We start from the raw sequence: 13,250 nt of genomic DNA, 5'->3' as shown, positions 1-13,250 counted from the left end.
CTTATCGCCACCTACTGCGAATCAAACAACTTCGGCACAGCTGATGACACTATGCTGCTAAATACCAGGTACAGAGGTGGGCTCTGTCCTCATCAGTCTGGGGATAATCAGAAACCTGGAAGAAAATTAAATGCAATTTTTCTCTTCAAAAATCTAGCAGAGATTTTGTAACATGAATCCTGTTACAACCCAGTCATTCTTTCAGAGGAGCCAACAGCAAAATTTTCCCATAATGTATGTGGGCAAGCCATAAATAATGTGTAATTTATAGCTGCTGTAATAAAACCCCGGTGTTTCAAAGAGCCAGTGGGGGGCAAACTTTAAGACAACATCACCATAAAGGAACCGAGTTGAAGGAAACCTACAGATTGCAGTAAGTCAAAGGCCTAGAAACTTCTAGATGTTGACATAAAACTAAAGATAGTGCTGATTGTTGAAGGATCTGCCACCACGAGAGGAGAGCAGAGCAGAGCAGAGCTTCAGAAGTGATGAAGCACCAGGTGAAGCCTGCCTCACCAAGGAATGACGCTGAGTCCCACCTCCCACTCCAGCCTCCTAGACATCTCCCAGCTGGACTGGGCAAGAAGCCTAAGGGATCTCAGATGACAGACCAACTTTACTCGAACAATGGAAACATGAGACAAAGCTAGAAAATATCAGGCCATTTTACAGGCCACCAAAGGGTTCATAACAAAGGGCCTGGGTTTGGTGTCATCAACAGTGAGGAAATCCTAACGTTAAGAGTGAAAATTCGCCCATGCGGAGGAAATGGCAAAGGCACCTCTTCCAACAGAGCAATTAGCAGGAGTTCAAACCATTAGTTTACAACCTTCATCTCAGTTTGGTCCCAAGATTTTTTCTGAAGAAGCAAATAATCTATCCAGGTGTAGTACAGGATACAAACAGGAAGACCAAGTGGTGCGATGAGACAATATTGCAGAGCCATAGACTTGTTAGACACAAAATCTTTGGGAGGCAATTCAATAGGAATGAAAGGAACCGCGATAAATAATTGATTTTTGTAATGTTTACTGTTAGACATTTCATTTGTGTTTCTGCAAAAACACCTGTTTTGTTTTAATATTCTGCCTCAGACGAGCTCCTTCATAAATACTTCTACTTTGCAGTATTAAAAATTTAAGCTCTTAATTAAACTGTCATTGATGTTTTATGGCAATAAATGCATTGAAATAAATGACAGCATTTAACAAAATGTGCACATTTTTACAGGGATGATCACTGCTGATGATCCCGGGGTAACATGAAGGATGGTAGTGTCTTCGTACTGCTCACAAGAAAGACTTTTTAATCACTGGGCTCTGACGATTATTAGTTAAAAACAGCACTGCTGATGGAAGAGAGTAGCGGAGGAAAGGGACTGACTGACACTCTGCGTTGGGAACGCTTAAGCAGTTCTGAGCAGCAAAATGCTGCCTGGTGTTACTCTGTAGACCGTTCCCCTCTTGACCTCAGATATTTTCAAAATCAGGTTCCTGGCACTTTGCATACTTATTTCTAACGTATTTTAGAATTTGGAATTATTTTTTAAGATCTACAAGGGCTCTGGAGAAGTTCAGCATAACGGGGAAGATTATTTTGCTACTGAAGTTCTTGTCTATAGGTACAGAAATTTCATCACATAAAGGAAAGATCAAATAATTAAAAAAAAAAAGTCTTAAAAAAGACAATATTTCCATAGCATGTTATTTGTACACTGAAATTACTGAGCTGGAAAGAGTGGCTTGGGGGGAGAAGCTGTCAGATGAAGGCATACGTTTGAAGGTACAAGGTAACCTTCTCACAGCCATTCAAAGACATCTCTTAGGAGCAGAAGCACTAACCCTTGTATAAATTAAAAGCAGGATTTCACGTTCATTTAAATATGTTCTATTTTTGAAATGTACATGAGAGAGCTCTTTAGAGTAAAGTTGGTTGTGAATAATTAAGCTTTATGGATGATAAAGAAAAAAGCAGCCGCGACTTACAGTTATTGTCAGGAAAACATGCAGGGGGCCCGTAGGCGCTCCTGCAGCGCCAGGCCCCCCCGAGGCTGCTGCAGCGCTGCGCACCGCTGGGAGAGGGGCTGCCCTGCCCTGCGGGGGGGGTGCTGCAAGTTTGCAGTTCGTTTGCAGTCTGAACAACTTCTGGCCATATTATAACCAAAGAGAGAAAGAACTGCTCCCTGCTCGCCCCCCAAGCACTGCTGGGACTATCCATCATAAAGCAGATTAGAAACCTTTACCCTTCTGTTCCAGCTAGTCTAAATATTTCCTAAGGCCATTTTATGTTGCTTTGGTTTTTTCAATGGCAAGGTAATTAACAGCAAGGACAGGTACACACATGATCCTTTTTCTCGTTCCCATACGGCCCTAGAGATTGATGCCATAAACACCTCCTGGAAAGTATTAAGTGCCTTTGACTCCCGTGGTGACGTGGAGCACTCGAAGGCTGTGGCAGGCGCTCTCCCGCTTCTCTCTCCTAAGGGCAGCGCAGTGACGGGAGAACTCCTAACACTATTCCCAGCCTCCCCTATACCTGGTAACTCGCAGTTGTTTTCATTACTCTGCCTTTGGGGAAGAGGAAAGACAGCGCTTTGAATCCAAAAGTACACCCATGAAAGCAAATCAAGTCCCCACTACAGTCAGCTCGCCCTCCATCCCTGCGGAATATCACCAGGCCGTGTGGCACTGCCCAGGGAAGTGGAGCAGCCAGAGGCACTTTGTCTTCCACTGAGACCGATCTCACGGAAACTTCCTGAAATACTGCAATTGGCCAGTGGTGCACAGCCCGCTCCCGAACCCTTATTTTGGTCCATAATAAGCCAGCTTCTCCTTCCTGCCGCCCTGCCCACTTGCCAAGGGGGTGCGTGAGCTGTGACCAGGCCCTACAACATCCCTGGCACCCTCTGGGGAACTTCTTCCAGCTCCCTAAGGGAGAGAGTGTCCTCTGGGCAGGCAGCTGCTCTCTCCGGACTCAAGCGAAACATACAGGTAAATTAATGATGAGCTTGAACCTAATAAATATGGTCACAAAGCAGCCATTTTTTCTAGTAGAAACTGAAGTTAAAGAAAAATCCCTCCAATCGCATAAGCCTCGCCCACCCTTTTGCCACACCGCCAAAGGAAAGCACACTCTTTGGGAACTGGCCTTTTACATCTTCTCTTTCCCATCAGGCAACGTGTCTGTCTGAGACGCAGTGTCAGACACTGTGTGCAAGCCAGTAGCACACGGTTGCACAATCTCATCCTCTCCAACCCTAAACTCGGGTCATATTTTCAGGACGGTCCTGAAGGAACAAGGGTGCCTTAGGAGACTGTGCCTGAATGTGTTCCAGCAGCAGCACTAATTAAAGCTGTTGCCAATCCAGTCGGAATTCCCCCAGACTACTGAAAAATGTATTTACGCTTTCCTAAAAGTTTCAGTGCAAATCGAAATCCAAGTAATTCTTTGGGAGCCCATGTAGTCCTGATGACATAGGGAAGGAATTCAGCCCACACTGAGTTAGAAGTTAGCATTTCTTGTTAGCATTCAAGGAACAGTCCTCCTCGTCTGACCTTCGCTCACTCCCGATGGTTTGTTCCAACATGCACAGCTCCACTTTTCTTCACTAGGAAAAAGAATAAAAGAAAGTTGAAACATTCTCCACTTTTGTTTTTATGTGAAAATCTCTCTCCAGCCTAGTTCCTACTGGCTGCTTTTGTGTGGTTCCAGCACGGTACACTAATGTCCGGCTTTGAAACAAAAGTTATTTAGATCATTTTAGGATTTAAGCAGAGCTCAGCTGGGGCAGGGTAAAGGTCGAAGTAATCTTCCAAAGCCCTTTTGAAAGATTAGATATTCATTTTCTATTCCTGTTCTGCAGATAACCACAGCACAGAGTGACAGAAAACCCAGCACATGCTTGGCTGAACTTCTCATTAATAAGGACGCTGCTATCTGGATCATCTCGCTCCCTTTCCCGCTCATGCTGAGAAGGACAGACACCACAACAGACATGAAAAGATAAAATACTCCAACACTTCATAAAGCAAAACAGCTTTTTTTGTTAATCAGTACCTGTCAGTGGGCTGTGTATCTGTGGGGTTCGCACACAGGGCTGGCAGGAGCCGTGCTGGTAAGATACAGGCGTAAGACTGGGGACAGAGCGTTTTCCAGACCCACCACAGGCTGCCGGTGCGACGCTGGCTGAAAGATTTAATGAGTGTCCTTCAGTTCCCCCATTGTTCGAACCAAGCTTCCCACCTCGTAAACATCTCAGAAGTTTCAAATTGCAGGACAGGGACATCTCCCTGTGGGTTTGTACAGTAACGCCCATAACGGGCTTCTGACCATCGTGTACGTGCTACCTTCCTAAAAATAACCACGTTGCACATAATGCACACAATTAGGACAGCGAGCTACTCAAGGTTTTGTAGTTCATTATTCAATGTTCCTCACAGGACTAGAATGTTTGGGCATCTAAATCAATAACCAGATTTTCTAAGATGAGAAACAGGAAACAACTTCCCTGGCTTTTAATCCTCCCTGGAGTATGTGGCAGGCAGAGGCAGCAGCAGGAGCAGTCGGCCGGCAATGGCAGCCTGGGCCAGCAGCGAGACACAGCTCCAGCCGCGGCCCGCTTACTTCTAGAGCGGCACGACAGCACGTAACCCCAGTACAAACATCTAACTCCGACAGATTTCAATCGTTTAAGGTGCTCACATACCTCGTTTTTCTCTGCCTCAGTTACCTGCGAACCTTCCCAACACAGGGACTGGTGACAAAAAACAAGCAAAGGACAGTGAGGGACTCAGTCTAAGAACAGGGACTGTGCAGCTGCCCATTAAAAAAAAAAAAGAAGTGGTCAGTCCATTAAAATTGGCAACAAAATGCACTGAGAGGAAAAACCAACGTAAAATGGAAGCCATGGCAGTTTGTCCCCCACTACCACTAGCTGTTATGAAACGGAACAGACAGACCATGCTGTCTTAAGCGAGGCATTTTCATGTTGTGCTTCACACGGGTTATAACTGTCATTCTGAGATAACGTATTAGGTACTGCAAGTACCAGCGGGGAGGAAATATTTGTAGTGATTCCTACCGTCCTACCGAGTGCTTCCCCCTGCCAGGCAGCAGAGGATGTGCAGGAGTCAGCAATCCCCAAACCAACAATTGCTTTTAATTAAATCCTTCCTCCGCACCTTGTTCAGGACCTGCCAGGATGAGGCCCTCAAAAATGCACGTGCAGCCCACGCAGTGAGGGAGCAGGAGTTATACCACACAGCAGAGGGGATAAATCAAGTTCATAAAACATGTTCTTTCCAGCTGTGATGTTATACATACTGCTTTTGAAAAGCAGCGGGAGCTGCTTCCTTTCCCCATACTCCTGCTTTCAATATGCAACAAAATGGTTTAAATGCCTGAGAAGGCACTAAGGATGTTTTAAGAAACTGCCACGGTAAAGATTTTTTTTGGAGAGAGGAGACTGAAAGAGGAGTATCAGCAATAAAGATGTCTCCTTGTTAGTATGAGAACCTTAGCTGCCAAAATTGTTCCTTGCTAGTCTTGTCACCAAGAAATACTCTTCTCAGAGTAACCTGTGGTACTCCAGAGAAAATTTATCTCATTTTTGCTGCAGCTTTTCCTTCTGGGGCATCTGTTTCCTGAAATAAAAATCACAGCATGGCGACAGCGGACGCACTAACAGAGCCCTGCCATCCAAGCCACGCAGCTCGTCCAGCAGAGGTGACACGGGCTGCTCTACGCCTTCAGAGAAGGGCACCTTTCTGGTTGTGCTGATGAAGCCAGTGGTGTCTCCCCTTTAGTTTCCACTAGCTGAACGTGCTGGGGAAAACATCCTGCCCGGAGGATGCCTTTTTGTGCTGAGTAGGTTCTAGAAAGCAGCTGAACCTTCTCGGCTGCCATTTCCCTGGTACTTGCTGTGGCACTCTCTCATCCTTTGGGCGGAGGTTTCCTACCAACCAGGACAGCAGGCAGCCTCTCAGCTGCTGGGTGTATTCTTATGTTTTCTTTATGCTCGTCAGTCCTACCACAGAACGAGACCCAGAAGGACTGTTTACAACTTGCAAACCACCACCTTGCTCTCAGTGGAACTTAACAGAGCTGAGATGGGGTTGAGCAGCCAAACTCATCCAAGTCTGAACTCCCCCGGTGACAACGAAGGACCAGACCCAGCCAGCCAAAGCAGAAGGACCTTCCCACGCTCTGTGCTAGACCAGAAGGGCCAACACGAAAGATCTCAGAGCCACAAGTCCAGGTGGGAGATCTTTAAAATGGTAAGACCTCTCAAGAGCCTGACGAGCTTCTAGATCAGATTTATTATATCTTTGCAATCATCTGCTCGTTTCGTCTCAATCTGATTTGTTTAAATAAACAACCAGCATGGCTTCAAGTGTCATTTCACCCATTACACGAGCAGCTCGAGAGCTGAAGAGGCAGGAAAGAGAAGAATAGAAAACTGATGAGGAGAGAAGAAAATAATAAATAAGACCAAAAGAAAGAATGAGCACCCTTAGGGTTATAGTCAGCATTGCAGCTGAGAGGTCTGTGGGTACAGAAAAGATTATTTACATTGAACTATGAATTTTAAAAGTAATATTATATAAGCCTTCCAGCTTTAACAATTAAAGAGAAAAGTAATTATAAGAATTACCCAAATGTTAAATGGTTTGAAAATAACTGAAATATTTCTCTCTCCCTAGTGGAATGTTTTGCTTGACAAAAGGAACAAGTTTCTGAAAGATGGGCAGGGGGCTTTTATCATTCATTTTAAAATGCAAATATTTTAATAGGTTTCTTTTAATATATATGATAATGAGCTTATAGATGAGACACAAACCACAGGCCAAGTAAGCAGATGTCTTGTCAACAAGGTCTAGAATTTAGAATCATTAGGGCTCGTTTAAGAAACATACTTACTCTGACATAAAACTGAAGCACATTATAATATTTCAAATTCACACTGCTCTGTGTGACATTTTTTCCTCATTAAAATGAAGAACGACACAGCCAGAGAGTACCCTGTCTTTCCTGCTTTGTATTTGTAGTTCAAAAGATGTCTCTAGCAAATTGTCCCAGAGAGACAAAATATTAAGCACCTTGAGTGCTGCTCTGCATGCAATTAATTTCACAGACTTTGGAAGTTTTTAATGTGTCGTGGTGACCAGTGAAATAATAATAAGTTGCTGCTCGTTGTTCCCATCTTCTTCACTCTCTCTTTTCTGCAACCTGTCAAATCCTGTTTATCTCTGCTTGTTTTTCTAGGTGTCAATTCCTTTACATTGTACAGCTTTCATGATGAAATTCCTGAACTTCTTGTTCACCCTTCAACTTTGAAAAGCAAAGAATCAGCCAGACCTGAGCAAAGGAAGCTGAAGGAACAATAACCAACACAGAGTGTTTCTGAGACTACGGCAAGTAAACAACATATATGATCATTAAGCAAATACCATAAAAATTAGGTCAAGTTACTAAGTTAATTACCTATTGCATTGGGTTTTTGCCAATCCGCTGAAATCAATAGGCTTCCTATTGCCCTAAGAGGCTTTCTATCAAACCTTAAATTAAGTTCTCTTTCAAACACACCTTTCTTCCTTTGGTGCTCACACACATATACCCAAAGGCAAACTCCATCCTTTGACTCTTATAAAGTAGTGAAATTTATCCAAAACACCAGTACTCGCATTGAATATGTTCCTTGTGACTAAATACTGTTGAGAAACCTGTAACATCTTGGGTAAAAGCAAAAAAGAAAAAAGGACATAGTTATTTGTCCTATGGAAAACCGTAATTAAAAAGGAAAAGTGTTGTAAACGCCACTGTGGTACAAACAGAGGAATCTGCAATGTGAAATAAGCTTTCAGCACAGAGACTTTGATGTTAATTTTACAGCAGTAGGGGACAATCTTTCAGATCATGCCTTCAAATTCATGAGGTGGTGTTTTGGTTTTTTTAAGGGTAACTTTGAAAGGAAATTGTACTCAAAGAACTAAGCAGGAATCCTCAATGCAGAGGTTTGATGTTACACACTGAAGATCTGAAAGCGAGCATACATTCATCCCAAGAGACACGAGAACGTTTCTCTGAGACAGAACACATAACCAGCAGTGCATATAGCCAACCAGTAGCCTCGGCAAAGACGCTGTTCTGTTGGGCACCACACTGGGAAGTCAGAGAGCTCCGAATCCTCAGGTCAGGTGGGACTCTCGTGGACAAGGCAGATACAACATTGTGCCATGGATACAGGCAGAAGTTGCACCTACACAGTGTTTCACAGCACTGGGAGCTGTGAAATCCCAGGCAGTCCAGCAGCTTTTTTTTTTTTTTGTATTTTCTGATGAATGTTTAATACAGTTTTAAATCACTCCATCATTCACTTACAGAGTTTGCCATTGCTTTTTCTAGAACGAACAAATGAAAACATTGGCACAGCTGTAAAACCTACTATACTTAGCCTTTCCACTGGTAGAAAGGAGAGGTACGGTCAACTGCTTCCATAAAAGACACTGCTTTCTCTGCCATGGGTGCTTTTTGCTCCAGTTAATGCAGCACACTTGGTAGACCCAGCACACATATACTGCAAAACACAGTAAAGGTTGCACATCTGCTGTAAGTCCAAAAGTTTCTGTAAGACTGAGATTTACAAGCAAAAGGAAAAATCAGGCTGAAATTCAGACTCAAATGAGCTTGGTCCTGTTATCAAAGAAATGGAAATGCAAGAGCTTGGGCTACATTAGAAAATAAAACTTCCTAGACTCTTTTCCTAAATAATTTTCTCAATTGTTATAAGGCCCTTGATCTAGTCCCATTGCTCCATTTTAGTGTTCATCACAAATTATGATGATAATTATAGCTAGGATTTTCAAAGGAATCCAATGTTACAGTAAACGCTGAAATCCATTGCAACTCAAATCTATTTGTCTTATGCCAGATCTTAAGATCTTCGTCTATTTTTGACGGACAAGACTGGAATGATGCTGTACAGAGGCAGAAAGCTCCTATGCTCAGAAGTAACAAGACAAGACAAAGGTAGGTCATCATTTAAGGGAAATCCAACGTTTTGCCCAAGCTTACACAGCCTAGGTTGTTATGAAGAACGTGATACTCAGGTCTCTCGCATCCCAATCTATTACCTTATCTGTAAAATCTGTGACTTGTAAAAAACTGTCAACTGTAATCTATGAAGAACAGAGAAACCTATATTATTTTCTTGTATCTGTATAGAAAAAAAAATTATCTATGGACTGTACTGCTAATGAAAATAGAAAGTGAGTTCCAAACCAGTTTTAGCCTGTTCCAAAAACAAACAAACAAACAAAAAACTAAAAAAACCCCACAACAGCTCAATTGTTGACACACAAAATGGACAACAGAAAATCCAGAACTTAATCTTAAATTGAAATTTAAATTGTATGTCAGGCTGGAATAATACTTACTAAACACTGCATGCAACTTTCATTTGTTTTTCCTTGGAGATAGAAAGCCAGGACACAAGTCTACACAAAATATGCAAGTGAGTATTGTACCGTTGCACAGGACCATGTAGAGGAAGATTTCTCTCAGACCAGGTACAGTATTCTAGATAGGCGGAATGGGAAATAGCTCTTTGTAATGGGATTTCATGAGGAATTAACTTTATATGACATATGAAGATGAACTTTTTTTTTTTACTAAATAAACTACTTATTTTACACATGATTTTTCACTGTCTAGACCATTATTATTGTTTATACAGTAGTGACAATTATTAGCATCGGGGGGTGACTTTGATGGGCCCTACACAAGCAAGAGAAAGGTAGTCTCTAGAAAGTGCTGACAAATGTCAATTAATCATGTCAAGTAACTGCAGCTACTGTCTTCCATGAGTATACACCAAAACCAGCTTCTCAACACGGTTTCTGAAGAGAATTCAGAGCAGTTTCTGCCACCTAAAAATTAAGGCTTTAGTCTTAAGTTTTACACATTGTTCACTTAATAAACAATGGAAACAGGTAGGCCAGAGCATGCAAGTTTCATGCAAAGATGAAACACTCTTGTGAAGCACTTCCCCCTCCATTGGCCCCAAGTGCAGCCGAGACCACTAGTGTAGGTGGCGATGGTGCTTCCGAGACCACTAGTGTAGGTGGCGATGGTTAGATGAGGCGATACACTAACCGCAGTCTCCTGACCACTGGCTTCTGCAGCTGAGCAGGTAACTCACGCTGTAACATCGTTTTCAACAAGCCTGGTAATCGCTTCCCACACACGTAATGCCTTTGCCAGATCTGCACGGTGACACGTGCCAGATTATGTTCTCACACCACAAAGCAGTTCTTCAACTGCAATCAGTCACTGAGAAAACCGGGTCCCTGTGCAGTGGGAGACAGTTGAGGACTGGGTAAACTAGGGCTCTCCTTTTACCCGCAGCCTTCTCTCGTTCGTGTGAGCTTACTACCCACTGGCTTCTGCTTCTTCCCTCTCCAAAGCCTGACAGCATTCAAAAAGCTTTAGCTTATTTCACATTTCTGTCCTCTCTTTTGTCTCTCTGGCCCTGGTAAACCTGTGGGAACAACCAACTTCCCAGATTATACAGAAGTGTGTAGATATTTTGGGGGCTCAGTTCCATATATCTTTAAAGTAACCCAATTTTAGAATATGCAGAGCAGGCACTCCCTTGAAAAAGCAGAGGCCTTTTCCAAATTGACGTAACAATCATGAAAATACTGTCTGTATTAGTAGAGAACAAAGTTCTCTGCTCTCACAGAGCATTTGAATCTATCACATCCTTCTCTTAATTATGCCCAGTTGATTTATCTCTTACTGCCACAAAAAAGTCTCAAGCCTTCATAAAAGCAGACAGTTCTACTCATTCCAGTCGTGAACACAAATGAGTCATGAAATGCAGAGATAAAGTTGTACTCGGGAGAAAGCTGTGTATTTGATTTTGTGGGTTCCAACTCAAAAGAAACATCAATGCTGGGGAGAGGGAGGGAAGGAGGGAAGTGGAGAAAAGAAACCACGGAAGAGGCAACCCAGTGAGGCAGTGAAAACTATCCACCACATTTCCAGGGACGCTGTGTCCTACAGGCACATGACGGTGGCTTGTCACTCATGCACAGTCATTCCTTGAAGGAGGCAGTGGAAGGTAACCTGACATCTAACTGGTAGACAATAATTCAACAATGTGTGAACATAAACAATAAAATGAAAACCTTCCTATAAGTGAATTAACTTACTTTCACTCTTGAACAATGTTTCTGGAAGGCTGACAGTAATGCGCTATAGGAAATAAATACATTTAGTGTTAAACCGGGCTTCACTTCACTACATAGCAACTTTAAATTTACTTGGTAGGAGAGAACCATCGCGTAGTGTGATTTTCCTTACCAAACCAGTTTTTGAGGGAATCATTGAAAATGGTAGTGAGAGGAAAGAGCAGGTGATAATCATCCCCGGCAACTACTCGGGGGTGTTTCGAGGAAGGAACCCCAGTGTGCAAAATCAGTGATGATTTTGAAGAAAAGTGATGATCAGTCTACCAGAGAACGAGGTCCAATATTTTAAGGTTACTGGACATAAGGTTACTGGACATAAGGTTACTGGAAGACCACACAGCCAGGCATGCACAGTCCAGGAGGCTCCTCCAGTGCATTGATGACAACTTCTTGACACAGGTGGTACAGGAGCCAACAAGGAGAGGAGCACTTCTAGACCTGGTACTGACAAACACAGAGGGATTGGTGGAGGACATTAAGGTTGGGGGCACCCTAGGTTGTAGTGATCATGAAATGATTGAGTTCAGGATCATGGGTACTACGCACAAAACAACAACAAGAAGTAAAATCGCAGCCTTGGATTTCAGGAGGGCTAACTTTGACCTCTTCAAGAAACTGCTTGGAGAGATCCCGTGGGCTAGGGCTCTGGAAGGCAAAGGGGCTCAAGAAAGCTGGTTGATATTCAAAGACCACTTCCTCCAAGCTCAGGATCAGTGCATCCCTAAGAGAAAGAAATCGGCCAAGGGACGCAGGAGACCTGCATGGTTGAGCAGGGAGCTTCAGAAAAAGCTCAAGTGGAAGAAGGAAGTTTATAATAAGTGGAAGAAGGGACTGACCCCTTGGGAGGATTACAAGAATGCCACCAGAGCGTGCAGGGATGAAACAAGGAAAGCCAAGGCCGCCTTGGAATTAGACCTGGCTAGGGACATCAAGCACAACAAAAAGAGCTTCTACAAGTATATCGGAAGCAAAAGGAAGACCAGAGAAGTTGTAGGCCCACTGCTGAATGAGGCAGGAGTCATGGTGACGGAGGATGTGGAGAAGGCAGAGTTACTGAATGCCTTCTTTGCTTCGGTCTTTTCTGCTCGGCCCAGCCCTCAGGAGTCCCAGGCATTGAATAAAGTAACAGGGAAAGAAGACGACTTCCCTTGGGTTGAGGAGGAGCGAGTGAGGGACCAATTAGATCATCTAGATATTCACAAGTCCATGGGCCCTGATGGGATGCACCCGAGAGTGCTGAGGGAGCTGGCAGAAGTCATTGCTGGGCCGCTCTCCATCATCTTTGAAAAGTCCTGGAGAACAGGCGAGGTGCCTGGGGACTGGAGGAAAGCCAATGTCACTCCAGTCTTCAAGAAAGGCAAGAAGGAGGAGCCGGGGAACTACAGGCCGGTCAGCCTCACCTCCATCCCTGGAAAGATGATGGAACAGCTCGTTCTGGGTGTCATCTCAAGGCACGTGGAGGAAAGGAAAGCTATCAGAAGTACTCAGCGTGGATTCACCAAGGGGAAATCATGTCTGACTAATCTGATAGCCTTCTACGATGGCATGACTAGATGGATAGATGAGGGGAGACCGGTAGATGTGGTCTACCTTGACTTAAGCAAGGCGTTTGACACGGTCTCCCACAGCATCCTCATAGGGAAGCTCAGGAAGTGTGGGCTTGATGAATGGACGGTGGGGTGGATAGAAAACTGGTTGAAAGATAGAGTTCAGAGGGTTGTGATTAGGGGCACAGAGTCTAGTTGGAGACCAGTGACGAGTGGTGTTCCCCAGGGGTCAGTACTGGGTCCAGTCCTCTTCAACATATTCATCAATGACCTGGATGAGAGGATAGAGTGCACCCTCAGCAAGTTTGCTGATGACACCAAGCTGGGTGGTGTGGCTGACACACCGGAAGGCTGTGCTGCCATACAGAGAGACCTGGACAGGTTGGAGATCTGGGCAGAGAGAAACCTTATGAAGTTCAACAAGGGCAAGTGTAGGGTGCTGCACCTGGGG

The sequence above is a fragment of the Larus michahellis genome, chromosome 8 (genome assembly GCF_964199755.1).
Source record: "Larus michahellis chromosome 8, bLarMic1.1, whole genome shotgun sequence".
NCBI classification, from domain to species: domain Eukaryota; kingdom Metazoa; phylum Chordata; class Aves; order Charadriiformes; family Laridae; genus Larus; species Larus michahellis.
This window is presented reverse-complemented; position numbering follows the sequence as displayed.